This window comes from Papaver somniferum, chromosome 8, assembly GCF_003573695.1.
Source record: "Papaver somniferum cultivar HN1 chromosome 8, ASM357369v1, whole genome shotgun sequence".
NCBI classification, from domain to species: domain Eukaryota; kingdom Viridiplantae; phylum Streptophyta; class Magnoliopsida; order Ranunculales; family Papaveraceae; genus Papaver; species Papaver somniferum.
This window is the reverse complement of record NC_039365.1, coordinates 175,577,203-175,586,726: the sequence shown is the minus strand read 5'-3', so window position 1 is coordinate 175,586,726 and position 9,524 is coordinate 175,577,203. Positions and strand designations below refer to the sequence as shown.

The following is a 9,524-nucleotide window of genomic DNA, read 5'->3' as shown; positions in this document are numbered from 1 at the left end:
TTCATTGGAAGATAAAAGAACATGGATCACGTAAAACTAACCACAAAAATTCTCACAAATTGTGCAGCGGACAAGGTGAAGGGGCGAGTGTTAAAAATCCGAGGTTGGAGAGCTAAAAATGCAAGTATCGCATTTTCAATGACTAGGTGCCTCTCATGCACTTGTTGAACACTTCTTGCATTGGGTTCTCAAAGTCTTGGATAAATTTGTTGTGTACCCTAGCCCAAAAGATTGTGGAATCCACCCTTTCGGAAGATTGACGTCTAAGTTGTTTTTCCGCATACCATGCTTTGGTGATTGCCAAATCTTCATTTGAATCAAATGAAGTCATTGTTGTTTGTAGGGAGCTATTAGGTGAGTTATATGGAGTGTATGATGATATGAGCTTTGGAGAGTATATGGAACTTTTTTTTATGTTATTTTGTAGAGAGAAGTAATGTATTTATAGAAAGGTGGCCAAATTTGGCCGTTGTAGTGCCCAAGTACAAGTCAATCAATGAAATTGTACTTGCAAAATATTTGAAATTTAAATCCGCCGACACTATTTTATTTCACCAGTATGCCGACTAAGTAAGGCCGACAGGGTCTGAAATTTGTTACCATGCCGACCTGATGATGATTTTAGGCATCATGAGACCAGTTTCTTCTGTGTATCCGCCACTGTATTGGGTCATTAGCATGCCGGCTAGGATTTGGCCGGCAGGGTATGAATTTTGTTACCATGCCGACCTTATATGATTTTATGCATCAGGAGAAGTTTTTTCTTCTGTGTATCCGCCGGAACTGTATTAGGTCATTAGCATGCCGGTCAGGATTCGACCGGAAAGGTATGAATTTTGTTACCATGTCGACCTTATATGATTTTAGGCATTAGGAGAAAGGTTTTTTTTCCACACATAGCCGGCAGGATTGATAACATATTACCTTGTCGGCAAGTAAACAGTCGGCTAGGTAGGAATCGTATTACCTTGCCGACCCTGGTAACTACGCAATTTCCGTTGTCAGGGCCGGAAGTCTGACAATTCACAACCTTGCCGGCCCTGGGACAGTCGGCAATGTAACTTAAAAAAAGCATGCCGGCGTAAGTATTGAAACTTTACATAGCTAAACAAACCGTTCATTCAACAACTAGAAATCCAACACTTTTTGTCCAAAATACGAAAACATGTCCCATAAACTTTAAAAAAACATTTGTCCACACCATTAACTTAAACATTTGTCCACCACAACATAAATAAATAAACTAGGAAAGCATTCATTCACCACGACCACGATCACGGCCCCGTTTAGGAACACTACCACTGATGCTACCTTCACTACCACGACCGCTACGAGCCCTCTTTTTGTCAGCATTTAGCTTGGCTTGTGCTTCCCTCCTAGATTTTTCTTCCACCTTTACTTCAGCCTCAAGTTGCTTGAACAATTCATGGGCATCCTCATTATCAACATTGCAAGCATAGTCAATGTGCTTGCTTTTCTCTTCAATCGACAAAGGCTCTCCTCTGTCTTTCACGCAACACAACACCTTCACAAAGGTCTTAAATTGCTCCTTCTATTTTCAATTAAACAACCAACAATTAATAGATTGATTCGTTAGCGTAATCTTAAAATAGTAAGAGCAACTCTAAAATACTTACAAAGAACTTAAGACTTGTTGCTGGGTCTTTCGATGCCATCTTCCTCTTAAGAGCCAATTCTTCAGCAATCATTTCCCTAATCACAGTAGGACGAGCCCAACCCAAGTACCACGCCACGTATTTCTCACTAGCTTCATGACCGGTGGTCACCTCGTCCAAAAGACTCACATCAATTTTACGGCGACGTCTACCGTCCCAATGTTCTTGAGTTGGTGCTGGATCGTAAGTGACGTTAATAGTTTTTTGGGACGTGCTGCATTCAGCCATGTCCACAGTAAAGAACGGATTTTCCTCATCGAAATGAGGTTCTTCTTGGACGCAACCCAATTGTCGCATTACCCGATGTGGATCGTACATTGAATATCCATCATACATAGTCATCAAGGTCCATAGTATAATGCAACTTCATATCTCATTTCGATTAAACCTTTTGTTCTAGCATATCGATACGGATAAAATATCACCTCCTCCGTAGTCAATTTGTCGATGGCGTTTCAGAGTTTCATAAGATTTTGCGGCATTTCCTTATCCTGAGTACCCTTAAAACTGTACCTTTGCTCTCTTGGCTTATCAACCGCAACATTCGCATCCTCTTTGACGTAGGAGTTGGTTTTGAAAAAAGAAGGGAAGTGCTCATATATCCAAACCTATGCAAAAAAAAAAAGGTTTAGTAAGAATCTTATCTTACGAGAATGTTGCAAATACAAATGATTTAGACAATAAAATTACCTGGAAGAGACATGTGTTTCCGTTAACTTGCTTAGTGAGTGCCCTAGAACATTTTGTCAACTCATTGTTCAAGAAGGCGACCACCGCAGTACCCCAAGAATACTCACGCATTTTATTTAAGGGATACAATAGTTGCAAGTAACTGTCCTCGACCAAGCTTCCGGAACTGTCGGGGAAGATACATTTTCCTAAGACGTATAACAAATAAGCTGACGCGGTAGCATTGATTCGCACCGGGTTCACCCTTCCTTCCGTATCAAATATTTTCTTTGTCTCCCACAATGTGTCCCTCAACTTCTTCAGATTAAACTTCATGCTTAGACGACCATCCTTCATCTCAAGAACAGACTCCGTCTCAATCTGATTCCAACCGACAATTTCTGGCTCAATTTGTAAATATCCTTGAAAGGAAAATTATTATCGAATCCCTTAGTGACTGCTTTTCCATCAACCTCGAGGCCTAGAATTTGTTGAGCATCATCGGGAGTTATCGCCATCTCACCGAATGGGAATAACATTGTATCAGTCTCTCTGTAGAACCTCTGACAGAATGAAGATACGGTAACTTTATCATGCTCAATATTCGAACTCTCCACCGCAGGCCACAACCCGGAGTTCTTTACAATCACTTTCACCTCCTCACATTCCTTGTCAAGATCCCAAGTATTAGTCACTGAACACGAAGCTTGGCGCCTCATGAGACAGACGGCGTGCTTGTGATCCTAAATGCCAAAAAAAAAAAAAAAAATACAAACACTTAACGCAAATTTAAGATATAAAGAACAAAGACGGATTGAGATTACTTACCATAGTATTATGGATCGTACATGCCCATGAGTCTTTGTATCCAAAAAGAACTTTTCCACCATCTCTTGGGGTCCCCCTTGGAAGCTCACCTTTTTTCAGTGTAAGCATCAAGTGACGGGGAGGCATGTGAGAATCAGATGGCTTAGTGATCACCCTCTTCCTCGTTCCGGTCTCGGTTGAAGTTGAAGCTGAAGCTTCGGTGGGTTGAACAATAGCTAGAGTTTGTTCTCCATCTCCATCTCCATATCCTTCTTCTTCTTTTTCTTCTTACTCTTCAACAATTTCATCTTGGATATTCTTACCTTTATCTCCATTACCATCATCATCATCATCATCATCATCATCATCATCATCATTACCTCCTCCAACATCAGGCATGTCTTGATCACCATCATCATCATCATTGTTACCTCCTCTAGCAGTCGGAGTGCTTTCATCAACATCATCATCATCACCTCTTCTACCAGATGGAATTGATTGGTATTCATCTGGAGTCTCGTCTAAATCACTGGGTTCAGATGGTGGTTCAGAATCATTCGTTATACGGATCTTTGTCGTTCCCGGCACAACGTATGTCCCTCGATGTGTTAAAGTCAAGAATTTATCACCAACACGAGGAGGTCTTGAAGGAGGACTAAGAGCTTTCAGAGCTTTCTTCTTTGCCTTTTCCAACCTGAACAAGAACAATTAAGAAAAAAAAATTATAGGTCGGCAGGGTATACAAATATAACATATCCGGCGGAAACATGGCCGGAAGGGTCGATATCTAAATTACATGTCGGCCAAACTACAGCCGACAGGGTATCATTAAAATTGCCTGCCGGCTTATAACACATATGAACACAGTAGAAACAAGGATTTTTCACATTACAGGTCGGCAAAGTCCATAACCCATACATCGCCGGCTGACAAACCACCGGCATGGTTTTATATAAGTACCATTCCGGTTTTAAAAATTCAAGGCATCAGGAACCAATATATTGAAACAAGTAGCCGGCAGGGTAAAAAATAATAACATGTCGGCTTCATTAAAAAACTGACGCCGGCAAGGTCTACATTTGAATAACCTGCCGGCCCTGCAAGTAGCAGTTACAGGTATTCAACAGCCGACACGTTATTCAACCTAAGAGCCTGCCGGCCAAACCCTAACTATGAAAAGCCGGCAAGGTCGATAACATAATACCTTGCCGGCGTCGCAACTGCCAATTCACAATTTCGATTTTTGTGACCTAATTTAACATGCAAACGTGAAATTGAAGTACTAGAGTGAGTTTAAGTATGCCTTTACTTTCTTAATCGCACCATTTCTCGTGTTTCAGCGCCTACGAATTCTTCTTTTTCAACCATATTTTTCTTCTCTTTTTGTTGAACTAATTTTGCAAATTCGGGGTTGTATTCATTGCGCTTTCTATATGTTTGTTTCATCCTACTAGTCCTAGGTGGTGGCAGATCCATTGATGAAGATTAATCGGAATTTTCGAATGAACGATTTTAACGAATTAACCGACGAGTTTTGGTGGTGGGGGATGGAGGAGCCGGTATGGTGTTTGAGGAGGAGAAGAAGAAGAAAAGAAGAATATGAAATGGAGAGAATGAAAACTGATTTAGGGTAATTAGGATTATAAAGGGTAAGGGTAATTTTGTAACTTTATCCATTTGATCTCCCCTTTTGCCTTAAGAAAGCGTCCACTTAAAATTGAGTATATCCCAATCAAGCTACGATAACTATCACATAAGCCATTTTAAGTTTTTTTTCTTCTTTTTTATCTGATACAAAAAGAAAATCGATAACATACATAGGGTCTAAGGGTCCCATAAAAATGTCATCTTTTTAAGAATTGAATTCAAGTTCTCTTAGAGGCCATGTGATAAACCATCCCCTTGGGGTTAAGGAGAATTATTTGCACCATTGAAGCAAAAGTTTAGAGATCAACATCAATGGCTCCATAGAATTTATTTTTGTTTGTTTTCTTTTTCAATGTTTTTTGTTTGCTTCATCTTTACTGTTTTGTCACGAGTCTAAATATTTTTAAGCCTGGCCTGGAAAGGTTTCAAACGGACGTGGTTGGGGATATATGTATGCATTAATTTCACTTGTTTTCATGTTGGTTGGAAGGATGGATTGTTTGATTTCGGAGAAGGATAATGCCCGATACTTTCTATATTACTATTTCTATTTTCATAAGGGATATTTTGATTTTGGGTCATAACAAAGTGACCAGAGTTGTGATTGGGTCACGCAAGAATTTTAATTAGAGTTTGGGTCACAAGACCCTATTGACCGTGTTGACCGTTACGAAAATTAGTTAAACAAGGAAATGACCAAATAAATATTAGACTTTGATTTATTTACAACCAAACCATATAACTTCTGTTTGCCAAATAAAAAAACAGCCGAGATTAAAAACCCTATCGTTCCCTTTCTCCTCCCGACAATTCTCTTTCTGATTCTCTCCAAAACAATTCTTTTTCCGCTGCGAATTAGGGTTCATAAAAATTGGTTCATCTTCTTCTTCAATATCTCTGACAATAACACTACTAAAAACTCAATTTCTCAACTACTCAAACTCAAAAAGGAAAAAAAGAAAAAAAATCCTCTTTGCTGGGTTAGGATTTGATTTTGGTCTGATTCTGCTATTGATGGATCTTCATCTGTTAATAAGGTTTATAATGAAACATGAGTCACGATTTGTAGATTATGCTCAGAGGGAAGTTGGGTTTGAATGAAATCATGAAATTTTTTAATTCGATCATGATGGTGAACTGAATCTTTTTGGTATCAAGTTGAGAATAGTTTTAGGGGTAAAATTGAATCTGATGGTAGTAAAGGAAAAAGAGGTGAATTGGTTTGATTTGAATCCCACTGGATTTTTTGCAACTTTTGTTAATTTTGTTGATTAAATTTAAAAATCCCTGAAATTAGGGTTCTTCATAGGTTCAGTGTATTAATTTGTTTCTTTTTTTTTTAATGATTTTGTGTTGATTGATTGAATGTCTAATGGAGAAATTTAAATCAATGATTTTGACGAATTTCATGATTGTAATTATTGATTGTGATTGTGTTGAAGTACATCAGGAGGAGGAGAAATTGATAGGATGAAACGATTTGGATTAGAAGAAGAAATTGATAGGATGAAACGAGATCACAGTGTGTTAATGTCCGAAGTTGTGAGATTGCAAGTAAGAAACTTGGGTTTCCTTGTGAAAGCGCTAAAGAACTCTGATTTTGTACATGAACTGCTTAGCCAGTATGATGAGAAGAACAAAGAATTGGGTCACGGGATTGGAACTGGAAACAGAAGAAGATCAGATTCAGGGTTCATAAGAAATTGGGTCCTTTTAATCTATTTCATCTTCAGTTGGTGGAGAAGCGGTGGCGCTGAAGCAGGTGTAAATTAACTTAGTTTTTTTTGCACGTGAAGTTCACATGATAACGTTTATTTAACACCGTTAGAAAAATGTAAATTAATGTAAATAAAATTATTTATGTAACAGTCAAGACGGTCAACAACAGTCCCGTGACCCAAACTCTAATTAAAATTCTTGCATGACCCAATCGCAACTCTGGTCACTTTGTTGTGACCCAAAGTCAAAATATCCCTTTTCATAAAAGAGATATTACTTTTTTTTTCATTTTATTCTAAAAATGATAAAATGAAAAAAAAAAGAAATGATAATATTCATACGCCAAAACTAAAGCTGATATAGGTAGTTGTAAGAATCTCTTAGAAGCCATAAATTTATTCAGTATCTCTTCTGGACAGGTCATAAATTTCAACAAATTGGGGTTGTTTTTCAGCAAAAAGGTTCATAGCAAACATCAAGGCATAATATCTAAGATGATGAAAAAAAAATTAACATTAAAGATATTTATCTAGGAGTGCCATTTTTTGTAAATATATCTAAACCGAAGTCTTTTAATAACATTATAGAGAAAATGGAACATAGAGTCACCACGTTCAAGAGGCATCTACATCAAAGCAGAAGTCCTAAATAAATCAATCCTTTTTAGTATGCCTATTTTCAGTGGGGTAAAAATACAAACTCCAAAGGAATCTACATCAAAGCATTTGATTTTTCATGTAAACCCGTCAATCAGGGAGGCCTAGGATTCAAATAGGCCAATAAAGTTAATCAAGCCATGATCAGTAGGACAACTTGGAGATTAGTTAGTAGCCCTGATGATCTTTGAGCTAAATTCTGAAAGGAAAATATTTCAAAAAAACTGGTACTTTACATTCCAAAAAGAAGTCCTCAGCTTATTGGATATGGAAATGTATTTTACAAGGCATTGAACATATAAAAAAAATACTCTTTCTGGGAAGTAGGGAATGGTTTCTCTATAAAATATGAAATGACAAATGGTTACCTAATAGAGATCAACCATTGATCAACTATACGTCTTATAACTCCAATATAACACTTGTGTCTGATTTGATAAATCATGACACAAAGAAGTGGAATGAATCTTTATTACTTTCTATTTTCGACATATCCTTAGTCTATGAACATTAGAATATATAGATCAACTGATGGTAGGTTGAAAAAAGATAAATTGAAATGGCTTCTCACCAGAAATGGTGAATTTTCTGACAAATCGTTGTATGCTAAGCTGTTAAATCCCATGGGATCAATTGCACCAGAAACTAAAAGCTTTTGGCAAGGTTTATGGAGCATGGACACTTCTCAGAGAACTAAATTGTTTTCATGGAAGTGTCTACAGGACACTTTACCGACAAGACAAAAATTAGGTTCACACCTGAATGTAGAAACACAGTGCATTTTCTGTCAACAAGTTGTAGAATCAACTTATCATCTTTTTTTGAATGTGATTATACTACAGCAGTTTGGAACTTGGACTCGATGGCTATACATGGAGTAATTTCTAACTCTACAAATACTTATTTTTTTGGAAAATTATAACGAATGGCTCAAAGGAGATACTAATTCTATTTTTATGGCATTAGCCGCAACCAAATGCTGGTTCATTTGGAAAGAGAGATGTCTCAGGGTTTCTGAAAAAAAGGAAAGAACACCAGAACAGCTTGCAACTGATATTCTACGTCACTTCACATATTGGCACCCGCATAACTCTAGTATTAACCAACATAATCATTGGAAAAATACTGCAAGGAACATACAATGGATATTTCCTAGCAGAGACACCATTAAACTAAATTGTGATGCCTCTTGGGTGTCAAAAGATACTAATGCAGGTTTTGGTTTTATGTTGCGAAATTGGCTAGGTACAGGAAAAAGAGCAGGAATGGGAGCTTTCGGGACATCAACAGCAGAAGAAGCAGAAGCTCTAGCTCTTCTGTACACAACAAGATGGGCCATAGAAAACAACTTGCAGAATCTGGTCATAGAAGGAGACAACCAAGTGACTATAAACTATTTACAAGGAAAAGAGGTTTCAGTACAATGGCAAAGCTTAGCAGTATTAGAAGAAGTCAAAATTTCAGCTGCAAAACTATAGTCTTTTTTGGGATTTCAACATGTAGACAGGCGTGCTAACAAGGTTGCTGATTTTCTAGCAAAAAAGAGAAGAAAAGAAAATCTAGCAGACTACTGGTTTAATTATGTACCTATGTTTTTAATTCCTTCAATTGCTTTCGACACTGTCAAAGATCAAAACGTTTGTAACTTAAACTCTGTTGTAGTTATTACAGATGGTGTCAATTATGCAGATTCAGTCATCGGCGGAACAAATCAATCTGATTTGATTCCAAATGAGTCTGAATCAAAGGATTAAACCTTTGCCTTTGGTAATCTATTCTACTTTCAAAAAAGAAATGGAGGGAGTATCTTTCGGAGAATATAATTTGATTGGAACTGTGAATGTTATGGGTAATTCTCAGTTCTGTGAATTGTTATTTTTTATTTTCATTTATTCAAGTTCGTCCCTCCCTTAATTACTTTGAAATCAGCCTATTATTTTGAAACTAAAAAAAAAAAGAAAAGTTAAAAAGTTCTACTCCCTCCGTTCTTTTTTAATAGGCTGGTTTTGTTTGTAGAGAGATTTAAGGAAATTAAGAGAACTAATCATTGAAAGTGATCCTCATGACACTTGTCAATAAAAGAAGTGAAGTGAAATGGTCCCCGCGATACTTGTCAGCAAAAGAAGTAAAGCGAAATAGTCCACAACACACTTGTCATCAAAAGAAGTTAAGAAAAAAGTGGACCCAAAAAATTAAAGTAACATTTGACTTTCCCAATTAAGAAACCAGCTTATTTTTGTTGAAATTTTTATTCATAGAAACCAGCCTATTAAAAATGAACGGAGGAAATATAAAAATATTTTTTAATCACCATGAAGATGGCCTAATGGCTTGATATTCAGCTCAAAAA

At 37.1% G+C, this 9,524-nt stretch overlaps 1 long non-coding RNA gene across 1 annotated transcript; it reads left to right on the top strand.

Annotated features, from left to right (window-relative positions):
- Positions 1–5,563: 5,563 nt before the first annotated feature.
- LOC113304036 lies at positions 5,564–6,729 on the top strand. The gene is made up of 2 exons (XR_003338000.1): positions 5,564–6,011; positions 6,250–6,729. It is a non-coding gene; the product is annotated as an uncharacterized LOC113304036 (long non-coding RNA).
- Positions 6,730–9,524: the final 2,795 nt, after the last annotated feature.